Source organism: Caenorhabditis elegans, chromosome X (genome assembly GCF_000002985.6).
Source record: "Caenorhabditis elegans chromosome X".
NCBI lineage: Eukaryota > Metazoa > Nematoda > Chromadorea > Rhabditida > Rhabditidae > Caenorhabditis > Caenorhabditis elegans.
The window spans coordinates 5806610-5822124 of NC_003284.9; the positions used below are offsets into that span (position 1 = coordinate 5806610).

At 37.3% G+C, this 15515-nt stretch overlaps 17 non-coding genes across 17 annotated transcripts; 9 read left to right on the forward strand and 8 right to left on the reverse strand.

The window, feature by feature from the left end:
- Positions 1-2739: 2739 nt before the first annotated feature.
- On the forward strand, positions 2740-2824 carry mir-791. Its single transcript, NR_023996.2, has one exon. It is a non-coding gene; the product is annotated as a pre-microRNA mir-791 (primary transcript).
- Positions 2825-5274: 2450 nt separating this feature from the next.
- Positions 5275-5561, forward strand: F13D11.22. Its single transcript, NR_071148.1, has one exon. It is a non-coding gene; the product is annotated as an Unclassified non-coding RNA F13D11.22 (non-coding RNA).
- F13D11.9 lies at positions 5329-5542 on the reverse strand. Its single transcript, NR_071149.1, has one exon. It is a non-coding gene; the product is annotated as an Unclassified non-coding RNA F13D11.9 (non-coding RNA).
- Positions 5562-5603: 42 nt separating the features above from the next.
- Positions 5604-5816, reverse strand: F13D11.7. The gene has a single exon (NR_071150.1). It is a non-coding gene; the product is annotated as an Unclassified non-coding RNA F13D11.7 (non-coding RNA).
- Positions 5697-5830, forward strand: F13D11.13. Its single transcript, NR_071151.1, has one exon. It is a non-coding gene; the product is annotated as an Unclassified non-coding RNA F13D11.13 (non-coding RNA).
- Positions 5831-7854: 2024 nt separating this feature from the next.
- Positions 7855-7999, forward strand: F13D11.10. The gene has a single exon (NR_071152.1). It is a non-coding gene; the product is annotated as an Unclassified non-coding RNA F13D11.10 (non-coding RNA).
- F13D11.15 lies at positions 7855-7999 on the reverse strand. The gene has a single exon (NR_071153.1). It is a non-coding gene; the product is annotated as an Unclassified non-coding RNA F13D11.15 (non-coding RNA).
- A 132-nt stretch (positions 8000-8131) lies between these two features.
- F13D11.16 lies at positions 8132-8229 on the forward strand. Its single transcript, NR_071154.1, has one exon. It is a non-coding gene; the product is annotated as an Unclassified non-coding RNA F13D11.16 (non-coding RNA).
- Positions 8230-9764: 1535 nt separating this feature from the next.
- On the reverse strand, positions 9765-10090 carry F13D11.18. Its single transcript, NR_071155.1, has one exon. It is a non-coding gene; the product is annotated as an Unclassified non-coding RNA F13D11.18 (non-coding RNA).
- On the forward strand, positions 9823-10300 carry F13D11.19. Its single transcript, NR_071156.1, has one exon. It is a non-coding gene; the product is annotated as an Unclassified non-coding RNA F13D11.19 (non-coding RNA).
- A 264-nt stretch (positions 10301-10564) lies between these two features.
- Positions 10565-10832, forward strand: F13D11.12. Its single transcript, NR_071157.1, has one exon. It is a non-coding gene; the product is annotated as an Unclassified non-coding RNA F13D11.12 (non-coding RNA).
- F13D11.11 lies at positions 10575-10699 on the reverse strand. The gene has a single exon (NR_071158.1). It is a non-coding gene; the product is annotated as an Unclassified non-coding RNA F13D11.11 (non-coding RNA).
- Positions 10833-11539: 707 nt separating the features above from the next.
- On the reverse strand, positions 11540-12124 carry F13D11.21. The gene has a single exon (NR_071159.1). It is a non-coding gene; the product is annotated as an Unclassified non-coding RNA F13D11.21 (non-coding RNA).
- Positions 11972-12112, forward strand: F13D11.14. The gene has a single exon (NR_071160.1). It is a non-coding gene; the product is annotated as an Unclassified non-coding RNA F13D11.14 (non-coding RNA).
- Positions 12125-12495: 371 nt separating the features above from the next.
- On the reverse strand, positions 12496-12734 carry F13D11.17. Its single transcript, NR_071161.1, has one exon. It is a non-coding gene; the product is annotated as an Unclassified non-coding RNA F13D11.17 (non-coding RNA).
- Positions 12735-13457: 723 nt separating this feature from the next.
- Positions 13458-13651, forward strand: F13D11.20. Its single transcript, NR_071162.1, has one exon. It is a non-coding gene; the product is annotated as an Unclassified non-coding RNA F13D11.20 (non-coding RNA).
- A 1670-nt stretch (positions 13652-15321) lies between these two features.
- On the reverse strand, positions 15322-15425 carry F13D11.8. The gene has a single exon (NR_071163.1). It is a non-coding gene; the product is annotated as an Unclassified non-coding RNA F13D11.8 (non-coding RNA).
- Between the last annotated feature and the right edge of the window lie 90 nt (positions 15426-15515).

Consider the following 15515-nt stretch of genomic DNA (forward strand, 5'->3'; position numbering starts at 1 on the left):
TGAGAAACACTTGGCAAGCTAAATTATTTTAAAGAACGCTTTTACTTCTTGGACTAAACACATTTGACAATCAAAAGTCAGCGAAAATAGCAAAACAGATTTACCACCACTGTATTCAGTTTATTTTTATCCTTTTTAAAAACAAATTATAGCTTAGTATCGCAGTGTTTATGGGAATAGTGGTCGGTTGTTTCAATGGTACTGTAGACACTAGATAAATACTTTGGGGTTACTGCAATTTCGTTAAAATCTAATTTCAAATTTTGGAATTTGAAAAGGGAATTATCGAATTAAAAAAAAAGAAATTATCGTATGAAAACGAGAGAAAATTTTTTTTTTTGGTTTTATTCACAAGAATTATCATTTACAAGAAATGTCAGTTTTCTTCTGCGTAACCCGTTTAGATTTGTTTTTTTCATAATCTGTCTCTTCTTTTTGATGACATTTGGAGCCAATTGATGATTTAGCGAGTTCGTCGACGAGTAGAAAACGGGGCGGGGAGAGTGGGTTCAAACCAACGACCCCCTTTTGGGTCGGTCTGGAACCAGGGGGCCTTGTACCACTTGGACGCCTCCGCGCCGGAAGTGGGTATACATTTTAAAAATTAAGTATTGATTGAATTCACAGAGTTGGGATGGATAAAGTGGTCGGTTGTTTCTGTGGTACTGTAGGATTGCTGTAGGTACTGTTGGTGTATTATGGGATTACTGTAGGCATTGTGGGTGTATTACATGATTACTGTAGAAGTACTTGCTTGTAAACATTGAGTGCGTGCAATTTCTGTACGTAACCCATCGAATACTATTTTGAACTGTGTTAGTCACACTCAAAATAATAAAACTGCGTGGCGCGTATGCACAGATTTCAAAAAATCAGTCCTTATTTTATGAATTCTGTGAAAACACGCCACGCAGTTTTAGTATTTTGAGTGTGTCTTGGCCATTACACTAGTTGTTCTTTTTCTGAAAATAGTACAGGTTTAGTTTGGTCAATCTTATGTTTTGCCGTTACCAGTATTATATTTGATCAAAGTTTATCCTCTGCTTTCTTGCCAGTTTTTTTGTAACCATTTTTATTGAATCTTATTTAGAATGTACACTTAACACCATCTACTTTTCTATATTTGGGTTATATCAACTTTCGATAGTGTATAACCACAATAAGCAAAGCGAACAGTGAATAGTTTCAGATAATTTTCATTTTCATGTCTCCATATTGCCAGGTTCTTTGTTAGAATGCTAGGGTTGGCAATAGAAAGACTAATACCAAAATGGTAGTAAATGAACACAAACAAAGAAATGAAGCTCCATTTTCTATGCGGCATTTAATCTCCGAGCAACGAGAAGAACATAAAAAAATTGGTCCTGTGAGGAAAACGCCCAGGAAATTGGGGAGTGGTCAAGTGCAGTCCATCATTCATTTCTAAACGATCGGTGTAGTTTTTCAAGAAGTGTACAAAATGAAAAAGTTAAATGGTCTTGGGCTCTTTTTGACTTGAAAGAAATCCGAAGAACATTCAGATATATGACAATAATTTGAAATAAAAAACATTTGACTCGAATAGGATTTGGAAGAATGTTCAAATAATCAGATTCAGTGTTCAGTTTGCAAAAAATTGTATTTTTCAGTCTTACTATGTCGGTCAAATCTATGAGTCTTTGAACTTTATCTTTGAACTATTTTACTTATTTCACTATGTATATCATTCGTTAGCTGTAGTGATGTTTTAAATCGATGCACAACAAAAAAGTTTTAAAGATGAATTATACTGCTTCTCCTCATTTTCGATTTCGTTAAGCATACACATTTTTAGAATTTAGTGTTATTACGATTTTTGGTTTTTGTCAAAGTTTCAATGAAAAATAGATTTCTCAGATTCCAGTAATACAGTTTCAGAGATACCTTTGTAATGCAAATCTTACCGGAAAGTAATGAAACAAACGGTAAATGTTAACCTCGAAAAACCGAAAACACATTTTTTTTTATTCTTGAAATATGCACAATTCTAACACTGAACTCTCTTTAACCAACTTCTGTTTTAATTTTTAATGTAATTCCAGTGAACTAGATAAGCATGTTTCAGATTTAAGCTGTACATCCCTTATTTATTTCTTTCAATAATATTTCAATGTACTACAACTCAAAACCTTTCCCACAAAGAATTGTTTTTGTTGTTAAAAAGGAATACTCTATACATTTTCAAATTAAATCAGAATTTGAAACTATAAAAATGGGATATTTCGTTGATTTTATGAAAAAAATAGTGTTTTTTATTCAAGGATATTAAGAAAAGTGTCTAGAAAAATAATGTACTCATCGAACTACATTCAAATCGGGGTGTAAAAAAATATATGTTTGTCGTCTAAGTTTAGATAATTATTCAAAATAATTTCAGAATTCGGTCAAAAAAATAACCATCTTAGGAAATCATTTTTAGGAATTCACAGTATCTATAATACGAATTTGTTTTTGTTTTCGTCGTAAAAAGCGGCATAAAAACTTCTTATAAAACATCATCCAGTACTCTCTTTTGATTGCATAATCCATAAGAGCTGTTTTAATCCCTGATAACAGCTGAATGGCAAGCAAAATAGAGATGAGAAGCCATAATCTGACGAGATATCCTTTTTGCCATATAAATATTCACTTTGAAAAAGGATATATCAGTAGTCAGCGAATTGCTGACGGCAGCGCTCGTCTTCTAATTTCTTCTACATTTATAGTCTACTTTGTAGGTTTGAACCTTCGATTACCTTATCCGTTGTAGCCAAAGTTCAACGAAGCGGCAACTTTGGCACTCCGCAGATAAGGCAATCGATTGTTTTTGACACTTCAATACCACGAACCTGGTTGTTTTTAATAAAGAATATTACTTTGTTGTTGGGAATTTTGTCTTTTTCTTTTGAAAATTTTGTTTTGTTTTTGTCAATTTGTAATGCTTTAAAAAAATGTATCTAAACTGCAGAAAATCCACCATTCAGATTGGAGATTCTGCTTGTATAGAATACCACAGTTTCAAACTTTTAAAGGCATTTACAGAGGCCTGTTGAATAATTTTTCAGGTTTCAAATATGAAAAAGTTGACTTCATTAACTGGAGTTGTGAAATTCGGGGAACGAAATTGGTAATCGGTAAAAAAATCTCAAATTTTGTCTGGTGGCCTGTGTCACAGAGAAAGGTGACTAACTATAAGTTTTAATTTCACTATTATTTTTAATACTTTGTTGATTTTTCACATGTTAATTGATGTTAATCGCTCGCTGCAACACTGGAAAGTTAGGAAAAATAGAGATTTCGACATTTTAGAGACATTTAAAGTCTATTAGAACAATGGCACAAGTTTTGACATTCCACTTATGATTTACCATCCGAACTTACAAATTCAGAGAGGAATGAGTTTTTCTAACTTTCCGCAAGTATTTTAAGTGTGTTCCGCAAAAGTTTAGAAACCTTACTCCTTAGTAGTATGTTCCAAACGATTTTATTTAAAATTATGCTTCTGACTTTTCGGCCGTTATGGTCAACTGATTTTGGATTAACGATCCCCTGTCCCGTTTCATAAAAACTAGGTCTTCTCAAAAAGAACCACAAAATCAAAAAGTGAATGGCATCGAGTGGAGAAGGGAAAGATAATCCATTAGTTTCAAAACCAATTTTAGAATTAAAAAACCTGCGCGCAGATGTTGAGATGAGGCAGCTGCTCCCAGCCAAGTCCTGGCACCGCAGCTTTCACTTGCCCTCCTATCCGGCTTCAATTTCCTGAAAACACGGGCCGTTTTTCTCTTAAGAGCAAACAGCCATTTATGTCATATAGGTCATAGTAATTAACTAGGCAGATGGTAGTGCAAGTGAGCGTTGTGAAGAAATGGACATTTCAAAAAGTCTTCTCTTCCTGTTTAATGAAGTCAATTATTAAGTCACTTTTCCTTGCGAAAGAAATGCAACACATAAACATATTATTATTACCCCCGCGACCCCACATATTTGGATTTTGTTTTTCCATTTTTCGGAACATGCCTCCACATTAATATAATTATATTCGTACTTGCCCTTGAATGTACAAAAGTCCAGCCCACCCATCCAGGAATTCTTTCCCTCCCGCCAAATAAAACAATATCAAGATCAAAAACATATCTTCTCAAAAACGAGAGGAACGGGCAGACACGAGACATCATTTTACGATGATACGGTAAAAAGGAGATATTGGTAAATAATGTTGCCATTTCTTCTCACATCAATTTACTTGGCGGGTGTCCAATTTTGAAAGCGGCAGATAATTGACAGTTCAAAAGAAAAGAAAGAGAGATGAATTTTACTGTCACCAGAGTCCTTGAAAACATGAACTGTGAAAAAAACCATTTCTTAGATTAAAACACAGTTGAAAAATGCCCTTTTAGAAGTTCAAAACTACCAAAAAAGATGTTTGAACCCAAATTGATACAGTTCAGATATATTGAAAGACACTGTAGGCTATACAGAAACGCAAATGAAAAATAATTTTTTTAATTATAAAGAAATAAAATGAAAATGTGAGAAATATATTCGTATTGTATTTTATTTTTGTAGGCGTCTAAAAGACTATTTCTAACAAGGATCCCACAGATTTCAAAACAAAGGCAAAATAAAGAAAAAAACAATTTCACTATAAAATTTCAAGTCTATTATATTTAGATCTGAAATTTTGTCGAATTGCTCCAAAATCTACTTTGCAGAGTTTTAATGTTTTCAGAGTATAAAAAGGTAGTTGAACACTTTGAAAACATTCTGGAAGACTTCTAGAAATTTATAAATTTTTTATACACATGTTTTTCATAAAATACAGATTTTTTGAAATTATAATAAAAAAAAAGAATCTTTGCCTTTCACTGAACACATAAAAACAATGTTTTGATTTTTTAAGGTAAAAATGGGAACTATTCGCTGTAAAATTTAAAACGATATTAAATTTCATAAAATTTTTAATTTATTGAATTATCTCGAATTTTGGAAAAATTTTGAAAATTAAACGTGTCGCTTATTTTTTATTTGATTTTAAAATTTTAGAAATTTTATTTTCTGATTCTGTGAAACCCTAATTCACGTTTAAACAAAATGAATTAATCATTTGGATAACATTTTTAAATGGTTCTTATAATCATGTTTTACAACCATTTTAAAAAATAACTGTCTAGGATCTAAACCCACTTTCAGGTAAAGTATTGTTTCACAATTTTCAAACACCGCTTTCAACTTCCACCTATATCTGGTCCCCTTTTCACCAGTTTATTTCAAACTAGTTTTCATTCCCAGTGGTCCCTAGAAAGTTGAATATTAAATTTCACAGAACGCCCGTTCGCTTTTTGCAGTGTTGTTGTTCTGTTTTGCAAAACAAGCGAGAGTGCAAAGAAAACCGAGAGGGCACGCCCTATGGCAAACGTGCCCTCCCGTCATAACTGATGAGGCCCGTGGAGTGACCATTTCTCTATTGCACACTATTTTCACGCCACAGCTGACCACCCTGTTTTCTCTGCCGCACGGCGGAGCTAGCCGGTGCCAGCCTCGCTGCCTCGTTGTTTACCGGGTTTATCTCTCGGAAAAGAATGAGGAGGCGAGGCGGATGGGTGTGCGGATGGCTACTCGATTGATTTTTGTGTGTATGTGTTGTGTTATTGGCGTGCACTCTTGCCTATGTGTACTCTCTCGGTTTTTCCGCGTCCCCCTTTTTCCGCAAGCTATCCGCCTGCGGCAACGCGGACGTTCGTTAGGAGACGAGTGACCACCATGCGTGTAGAAAAGAGTGCGCGGTACCAGGCACGGACAGCGGTTTGCTGAGTGACCACACCACTTCTTCTCCGCACTTGTTTTGCACTAGTCAACAATCGAAAATGTTTCGCGAGTCGAAAACAACGCGCGACCGGGCGATTAAATGTATGCATAATGTATAACTAAAGACACGACGAGTCTTATCAGCTGTTCCCTTTCAACTTCGATCAACTCTTGAGATGATTAAACGGTTCTTTGATCAAGATTACAAAGCAACGAATCGAAATCTACGGATATCTTCATCTTCTGAAGTAAAATGTACCAAGTTTCAGGCTCCAAACTAGCTTTGCTCCGCACAAATTGATAAATATTAAGAAAGAAAACATGTTTCCCTGAAAAATACCTAGTAAAGGCACAAAGTTATTCAAATATTTTTTCCAGACAATAACAAAATGTGACAACAAATGAGCAACACGTTAATCAGCAGGTTGATGCACCTGAGCTTGTGACCTGTTTATCCAAATATTTTTAATACATATTCAAAGATAGAATTTTCATATAAGTTTCATTTAGTTATATTTTATTTTTTTCGAAAGTTTGAAGATTACAAAATTTTAACAAAACAATTCAGCTTGAACTGTGAGAATTCATATTTATTAAAAGTCAGTTTTCAATTAAAAAAAAAGAATAAACATGTTATTTTGAGATGGGTTTTTTTGTCTTCCATAATATTAGAGATAAGAAAAAACCATTCGTTCTTTCCAAATAGCTTGAAATAATGAAATAATACGATTTAATTACATTGCACTTTTCCGGATTTTCAGACTTTATCATTACCCATCACGAGTGCCGACTCAAGTAAGTATTGCGAACGAGAAAAAAACTGCGTCCTGAAAAAAACTCACTATCCGAGACCGCTCTCCCAATTTGACTGGCGCCCAACCAATTTGAATTTTTTTGCGATAAGAGCGTGAGTTTTCAACTCAATGTTGCGATTTTTCTTATCAATAGAAGTCATTTTTTTTGATATGGGCGTCAGAGAGCAGGACGAGGGCTCGAGGAGAGCAGCACGAGAGGAGTACCAAAGTAGGAAGAGAAACAGAGACATTTTTTTCAGATTTTTTAATTGAACCGTCTTGGTGTTTTTTGTATGGGTTTCCTGTCAACCTCATCGGCTTATGTACATATGTGACGGATATATTCTATTCACTGATTTATGATATTGCTATTTAGATAGTCTAGATCTCACATTTGAAACCTTAAAGGTTTTTTCATCAAGAAACTTTTCAAACTGCCGCTAAAAATTAATCTAAAGTTTTTCTTTAAAAAAAAATGTTTCAACTTCTCCAATTTGATACTAACCTAGGATATATCAAATATCAAAGAATTTTGCAACACTTTATGCTCTACTTTACAGCAATTTTTTATTCCAGAAAATATAAAACACTTAAAATTGGCTCGACAAGAAAACGAACTGATAAGGGCCACGACAACGCAAAAGTTCAGCTTTTTATTTCATCACAGTTACTGTCCGAAAAAATGTTGCCACTTTTACTGCTCTTTTTTTCTGATTCGATTATACATATTCCTTGATGTCGCAAAAGTTTCCTATGTTCTTAGAGATTATTTTCTGTTTTTCAATAAAAAACAACAATAGTATTGGACAGGGCCTGAGAATTTTTGGTTCAGGAAACTGATTTTCAGAAAATTCGGCACAACGAAAAAATGCAGGTTTTCCGAAGTCTATATTTTTGAAAATTTTCCACTTCTCTTATGATATTTCCGCAGATTTTGAAAAAACTGGAAACCCCAAAATTGCCCTTTGCCAGGAAATATCGTTCACCTCCAACCCCTCTCCCCCCCCCCCTCCTCTGGAACCCCTGGACAGCAGATTTATCCACCCCTATAATTTCTTTTTCTGATATTCCGTGTTTTATTATAGACATTCAGAACTTGACCGGTGATAAGACTTCCTTGTCCATTCATTTATTAATAGGGGACTCTATTCTTTGAGCACACAAATATTTTTGGTCAAGAAACACTGTGTTCAACTGATAACAACAAAAGCATCTTTCAAATTATTGACATGTTAGCCACAGTATTTGAAAAAAAAGAGAGAATGAAGGGTTTTATTTAGATTAGGTCAGATTGAAGTGAACAATAAAAAACCAACTTTCTAAACACGCCCTCGTTTTTTTCGTTCTTTTTTCCGAAATCATCTCATTCTCTCAATTCGAATAGGTTGGCGCCGCGAAGGAAACGAAAAAAACGAGACTCGCACGGGCTGCATGAAAAATTGCAATTGAAGGGCAAAACCGTTCAAAATGTCGTCCTTGAGTACAAAATAACGACGACGGTAGTTGCAAAGACGGACGAAGAACCAACGAAGAAAAATGAGCGCGAAGCTCTTTTCCGCAGATGTCGACGGCCTTGGATGTCTCCTTATAGGTTTTGAAACATAAACTGGAGACAGTTAATTTCGAACGCTTTTTTCATTGTTAGATGTTTCCAGACGTATTTGCATTCGGAAGCAAAAATTTAAATTTTTCAACAAAAAAATTTGAAAAAAAGAAAGAAATTTGTTTGTGGTTTCTTAGTATTTTTTAATTGGTTGCTCTTCACTTTCCGTCCCATTTTTACTCAAAATAGAGCTCATCACTCCTACGTATTTCTTTCCTGTACTCGAAACACCACGATCACATCACCGGATGCTCATAATTAACCATTCTTTTCATTCAATGCTTACTCACAAAAAAGTAGTGCTATTACTACGGTATTTCCGATTTTTTTTTCGGTTTTCTTTTTTAAGTTTGGTTTTTTTTGCGCAAAAAAAAGAAAAAAGATTCACCTCCTCTATCTCATCATCTAAACCGTATTTCAGTTTTTTGCGCAAGTTTTTTTTGTGTTACGTTCTTTTCTCATTTCGTTTTTTCTTCATTTTTCTGATTTTCTGAGGTGTAAACCATATGCCAACTCTACACACCTAATCATTTTTGATAATATCATCATGTTATTTTTAACTGCAAAAAATTTTGTAAAAATATCTGTTTCGCTTGAGGTGTGCCAGCTAGCTGATCATCATCGACTCCACAGAACAGTTGTGGATCGAGTGGCTGGTGACAAGCAACGGATCGGACAACACAAGGTTTGTGAGAACCCATTGGTAGGAGCCCCAAAACCACCGAAATAAATCTTCATCAATGTCTGAATTCGGCAACAATGTGGGGTTTCGGAGGGGGAGAAGCATTTCACGAAACGAAAAAAATGGGGGCACCAGGAGTACATAAAGAAACAACTGTTCTTTTTTTTCGCCTTCCATCGGAATGATTGGTATGGAACAACATTTTTTCATATGCGAAAACGAATTTCCCTTGTTTGTACGTTATGAGCAAGAAATTCCTCGACTTTTTGATTTTTATAGTGGACTACATTGTGCAGCAACTAATGACATTGTCCTAAAATAACCTAATATCGTAATAAAGCTTTTCAAAAAGTTCAAAATATGACAGTGCTTCAGATAACTTGATAAGTGGCGCAAGTTCAGTATTCCCCACTTTTAAACTTTAAAAAATTTCCAAAATTTATTGAAAAGTTTAATTAGGATTTTTGGTTTTTTTAGCTCCTTAGGAACGATTTGTTGTAATTTCTCAACTGGCTCCACCTTTAATATTAAAATAATTTTTTCCAATTTGCACAATTTTGATTTTGCTCCGGTCATTCATTCAAAGGCGATTTCGCTGATCAGTTACCCAGCATCATCATCCCTAATCTGTCGTTTCCTTTATTTTCTAATTCTTCTAAAGTGACTTGGAACTGCGGAAAGAACAGAAGGGCTGATATCCGAGAACAAAAAGGTTGACTTGTCAGAGAGAAAGAGAGATGCAGGAGGTGTTTCGGTTTTCTTCAAGGCGATTTAATGTTGTTGTTGTGGTGTTGCATTTTCGGACTATGGGGGAAGAGAATAGAGGAGCGGAGGCGAATGAGGGGAAGACGGGGGGACGGACCCCCTCCAGCACCACCATCTTCTTCTTACTCTTTTTCTGTCCTCTTCGTCCACCACCACAACCACCATCATCCTTGGTTCGTTCTTCTTCGCGAAGTGCAAGAAGAGCGCTTCGAATTGAGAGACGATTCAGCGTGGCGGCGCCGCACAGCGACGTCGCATAAAACACTCATTTGCATATTGAGTCGTGCCAAGTCTCTGTGAAACGCAATGTTGCAAACGAATCTTTTGCCGTTCGGGTTCCCCTTTTTATTTTCGGAGTGTGGTGGAAAAGAGAAGGGAAAGGGAGAAGGGGGACCGCCCCATTTACAAATGCAACCAACCAAGAAGCCCCCATGCCCCGCCACGGCTTTTCCACACTGACCCTTTTTATCTTGGTGGCCACTACCACCACCATGGGAAAAAAGGAACATGAAAAAGTGGGAGGCGTCAGAGAGAAACGGGTGGATGGAAAAAGGAAGACGAGTGTTTTGGGTGGAACTCACACCATGCAACATTTAAAACATGTTAACCTACATACACAACAATTTTTGACGCAAGCCACTAATGCCAGTTGGTTTCTTCATTACTGTAGATGATGAACGGAGCGGAAGTCTGTGAAAGGTGAAACTTCGGAAGTCGTTTTTGTTTGCAAAGCCTGAAGCCAACAATTTAATCAGTTTCATTTTGTACCATTAATCTTCCCATCTTTTCTGACTTTCATTGTCACAAAAAACAAACTTTTAATCTCAGACGACACAGTTTACCTACTTTGTCACCTACTTAACTTTTTTGTTCTATGTATATGTAAATCTTAGTCTGAGAAAGTTTTCTTGAAGTTCTTTTTGGTCAGTCCCAACTCTAAAACTCTAATTTGCACTCTCCTGTCCCACTGCTTCTCACTGTTAGCACTCGCGCACTGACAGGATAGCCACGCCCCAAGAGTTGAGGTGTTTTTGATTGGTTGCCTTGTTCCCGAAATATTGGCAACATAACAGGTTTAGGAAATATTCGGTTTGTAATGGAACAGGATGATGAATGTTTTCCAAGATAAATGTTTCGAAACACTATTTTTGAGGATTAAAAGATTGTGAAATTTTGAAAACGCTTGAAATCCTATTTCCTATTTTTTCCAGAAAACATTATCATAAGAACACTTTTCAAAAACAAACATCTACAATATCACTATCCTTCAATTACACAAAAAAATATTTACCAACAGTTACCGTAATCACACTAAATCCTAGAAGTGCTTTCGAACTTTTTTTTCGCATCGTTTTACAGAATGATGGATTCTGAGTAGTTCTTGAAACCCAAGGGGCAAGGTTTTTTAATTAAATCTCTATTACCACGTCCCCCTTCATTCTCCTGATGCATCCTGAAAATATCCGTGACAAACTAACACAAAAGCGCATGTCCTGACTGCGCAATGAAACGATTCAATTAGGCTAAAAACGTCTGCTGAGTTGATTTTTCTTTCATTTTTAACTTTCTGAAAGTTTCTCCAGTTTTGAAGGTTATCATTCATTCATTGCATCCAGAATTTGTTTATAAACATTCAATAATTGTTTAGTTTAACTATTGCAAAAGAGAAAGGTAGAAGAGCTGAGGCCACTGAACTACACTTTTTTCTATTCGAATTTTTTGTACCATAATGTAATACAGTAACCCTGAGTAACCATGTTGTTTTCGTTATTTTCTATATTCATTGTTTTCCGCGTCCGTATTATGTTTTCGGCATTATCCGCGCGCGGAAAAAGTCTCCGCCTATTTTATTGTACTCTTTTCTGTGTTTTGCGGAACGAAGCACGGAAAAAGTGAGGGGAAAGGGTTTCTTCTGCATACTTTTATCGTATTTTATATTTGCTGACCCTCATAGTGACCGTCAGAATACATGATAAAAGTCGGAGGGCGGAGTGGACGTCAACCGAAACATTGCACTCTTACCAGAGGTTCGCGACAACGCGCGGGTGGCACACGTGAAAAACAATCTTCATCTTCTTCCGCGAGACTCCGCCAGCCGGCGGTCACTAACGTCTCCCGCGTTCCACCCCCTTCCGCGTTCACTCTCACCGCACTGCGAACGTCCTTTCCTGACCGCTGCGTCTCTCGGCTTTCAGTGGTCCGTGCGCAGTTTTCCGCGTCGGGGGGTGGTCGTGCTGTGATGGTTTTGCGTATATATCGTTGATGTGTTCTCTCGATTGTTTACTCGATGCACTATGTTTCTACTAACAATAACGGATTTTTAGGAGACAGCTCCATAAGCCCCGCCCTTCCCCCTTTAACGCCAGCCTCTTGCGGCCAGCCCCACAGGCCTAGAACACTACTGCATAATAAAAATGACCACTGGCCGTTTTTTTCCTTCTCTCACTCCCTTCGAGTAGTTAACCAAAGTCCTTCCTCGTTTTTTCATTCTATTTTTGTCGCATCTTTTTTTTCAACTTTTCCAGAATTCTTTTTTGCATGACCTCTCGTTTCTTTTTTTGCATTCTATATTCTAATTGGTCTTATTCAAAATCATCTCATTTTTTATATTCCTTTTCCTTCTCAGATTTCTCTAACTTCCAAGTTTTTGCTCCTGATTTTTTTTTCAGATTCTCTTAGAAATAGGTTTTACTTCTATATTAGGCAAAAAATGCAATTCCAAACGATACCATAATGTCTTTTACAAATATTCTGAGAATGATCCATTGTTTGAGAAACTCGTAAAACATGGACCATGAAGGGTTTATGTCTCTCTATTTGTATGTGCATACCCGATTTCCGTTGTCAACGCGTCGCTTTTTGACAATAGTATTTTTCAACCACCTGGGTCCGCTAGAGGTCCGCTCAGAAGGGTTTTTTGTCAAAGGACACGTCGGTGGTCCTCGCTCCCCCCCCCCCCCCCGATCCCGTTTTCACATTCATTTTTCGTCTTCATCTGTTCCGATTAACCTAGATTTTTCCGGCGGCGCGCGCGGCTCCATCCCACCACCACCTGCACTGTTCATCATTATCGTGCTCCGCCCTTTCACTTCTTTTCCATGATTGCTCATAATTTCAAAAAACCTTCTGTTCTTTTTTATTCATAGTTTTCCTCCTCCAGTTGTGGCCCTATTAAGTTTGTTTTCATTTCTTATACACTCTGCCTTGACTGATTTGCATTTTTGTGAGCAAAAAAGACACAGGGCGCCCATTGGTTCGTAATTGGTCACACAAAATGATACATTAGGGATAGGAGGTACTGGAGATCGTGATGGCAGAGGGCTGAAGGGTATAAGGAGCCGGTTTCTGCGGTTTCAATCTAATTTTTACCAATCGTCCAAACCAGTGAAGAAGCGGAGAAACATCTGGCGTGCTTGCCAAAAGTCAATTCGGAACATTTCATTCATTTATTCAAATTTCAATTTTGAGTGAATAGCGTTTCTAATCTTATCCTATACATCTTCATCATCTGTTTGGCCTTCCAAATTGTGAAACGCTTTTCAAAAAAATTATTTGGAATTTTTCCGAAAAAAATCTGTAGGAAAATGTTGTTGCTCTTTCTAAACTGTTCACTTGGCATAACAGAATTTCCGTTGCTTTCTTTTCTTGTTCTTTCTTTTTTGCATTCTTTTTCTGGTCATCTTTTTTTTCTCAACTGAACGTGAGTCAGAGCTTGCGGCGGCTTCTACTACGCAGTTTTTCGATGGCGTTTCGCAACTTTCTGCGCTTCGGTCCATCGTGCTTATCCCTCAATGTCAGCTCTTTTTTCTTCCTTCTTCTTTCTCTTTTTTGCTACTGGGTGCTGCTGCTCGTCGGCCGTTTTTTTTTCGTGCTCTTGATGCGAAACGACGTGGTCACAAGAGATAGGAGAAGCAAAAAAAGAAGAGCTGGCAATCGGTAGTACAACGAGCAGTGTACTCATCATTGGAACGCGATTATCCATACTCTCTCTCACCCCACACCCAGCAAAAAACTGGCGGAAAAAAAAGAGATATAGGAAAAAAAGGAGGGCACATATACATCACGTATCTCGATCCGCAACAAAAAAACTAACTCAATCTTCTTCTATCAGCCTTTGGGCAATTGGAAAAGATAGGAGACACAATGGCCCCCAAGGCCATTGAAAAAAACCAGCGACTCCGAGAAAAAAAAACGAAACAGATACGAGGACAACATCTCGGGAAGAAGATGAGATGTTCAAAGGATACGCGAAACCTAAGCAATTTGCAACATTGCTTTTGCTGGTGTGTTCAGCTAGTATTTTGCCGGAGATTCTATGATTCGCCGTTTTTGTTTCTTGTTTCAAGCTCAATGATTCCTACAGTAGCACCGAAAACGTTGTCTACCGCGCTTAAATTTCTGGATTTCAATCACTTAGCTAAAACGTATATTTTATTAGATCTGCAAAATAGGTTTGTAACCAATTGATAAGAAAATGATTTGATACTGTTTCGGATAACCAAACTGACCTAGATATCCGTTTTCGTCTACACACGAGAGTTGGTGTACTAGGCATAAGAGACCTAGTTTGGAATAGAAAATCGGTGTCGCCACCAGAAAATGACCACCAGTAGAAAAAGTTATGAGAAAAACATCTCTTATCGTATATCTTCTTGTCGCGTGTGCCCTATTACTTTTCTGACCGTGCTGGTTTTTTTTTCGTTTTGACTGCGATAGCGACCCTCATTGGAGGTGACGAGACGGTGTCGCCGGTGGGTGGTCGAATGCGTGTGGGGGGCGCTCGGGTTCGCAACATCGCCTGCAATCAGAGTTCGGAGAGGAGGGCGCCTCCAAGGTCACAATATTATTTGCCAGTATTTAGATAGGATGGGGCGGGTGGTGAAGAGATAGTTTTTAACGTGTCTCCCGTGTGAACATGAGGCGCGATACAGAGCGGTAACAGAGAGAAGCAGGAAAAAGGTGAGAGAAGGACCTCGAGATGCATCCATCCCGGCGTGTGTCCGTTTGAGACGAAACGAGAAAAAAGACTGCAAGCACTTTAACCGTCCTAATTTTTTGTTGTCTGCATCTCATCGAGAATCAATTATCTCTAAGGAACATTCACACTGTCCACTGACTTTTCTTCTTTTTCTCACCCCCAGGCATCCAAAATACTCCCACTGGCCACTCTGATGCATCGTCCCCTGACCTCTTTTCAATTGTTTGAACTCTGTTTCATGCTGCTCTGTGTTCACTAGAACAGACTTTTCACACCAAAATCATATCACTGAAAAATTGCTGCATTTCAAATCCTACCGTAATCTTTGCAATTTTTGATGTTCTAGCAAGATTCGTCGTTTTTTCATTTCAACTATATAAACAAAAGTGCAGGTTGTCTGTGTAACAAACCAGAATAGAAGGCGTGCATGTGTTTTCTGCAGAAAATTCATCAAATGTTTTTATGTCTATTTGTTTTTTCTCGGCCAGCACATTTCTGTTTTTGATTCTGAGCTGCGTCGATATTCAGAAAAGAGGGTCACTGAAGCTAACCTTGTCCATTCGAGAACACATGCTCTTTTAATTTAAGTAGGGGTAAGCATTTCGACAAAAAAACGCGTAAATATTCAACATTTTGGTCCTCGGCTTGATATGCGTGTTTCTGAATGGGTTATTTGGGCGCGCATGTCCTTCGGTTTTTGAAAAATGATTGGCTAGATTAAAAAACCTTCTTCACTTGTGTTTTCTGTCAAAATGTTGCCATTTTGCTCAAGGCAATCAACTTTTTCCTAGATTAAATGTGCCCCTAACTTGCCGTCTTTCTAGAACTTCTCAGATTTTCTTGTTTTTTACATCTTGTAGCTCTTGTAGTGCAAAAATATATAAGCAG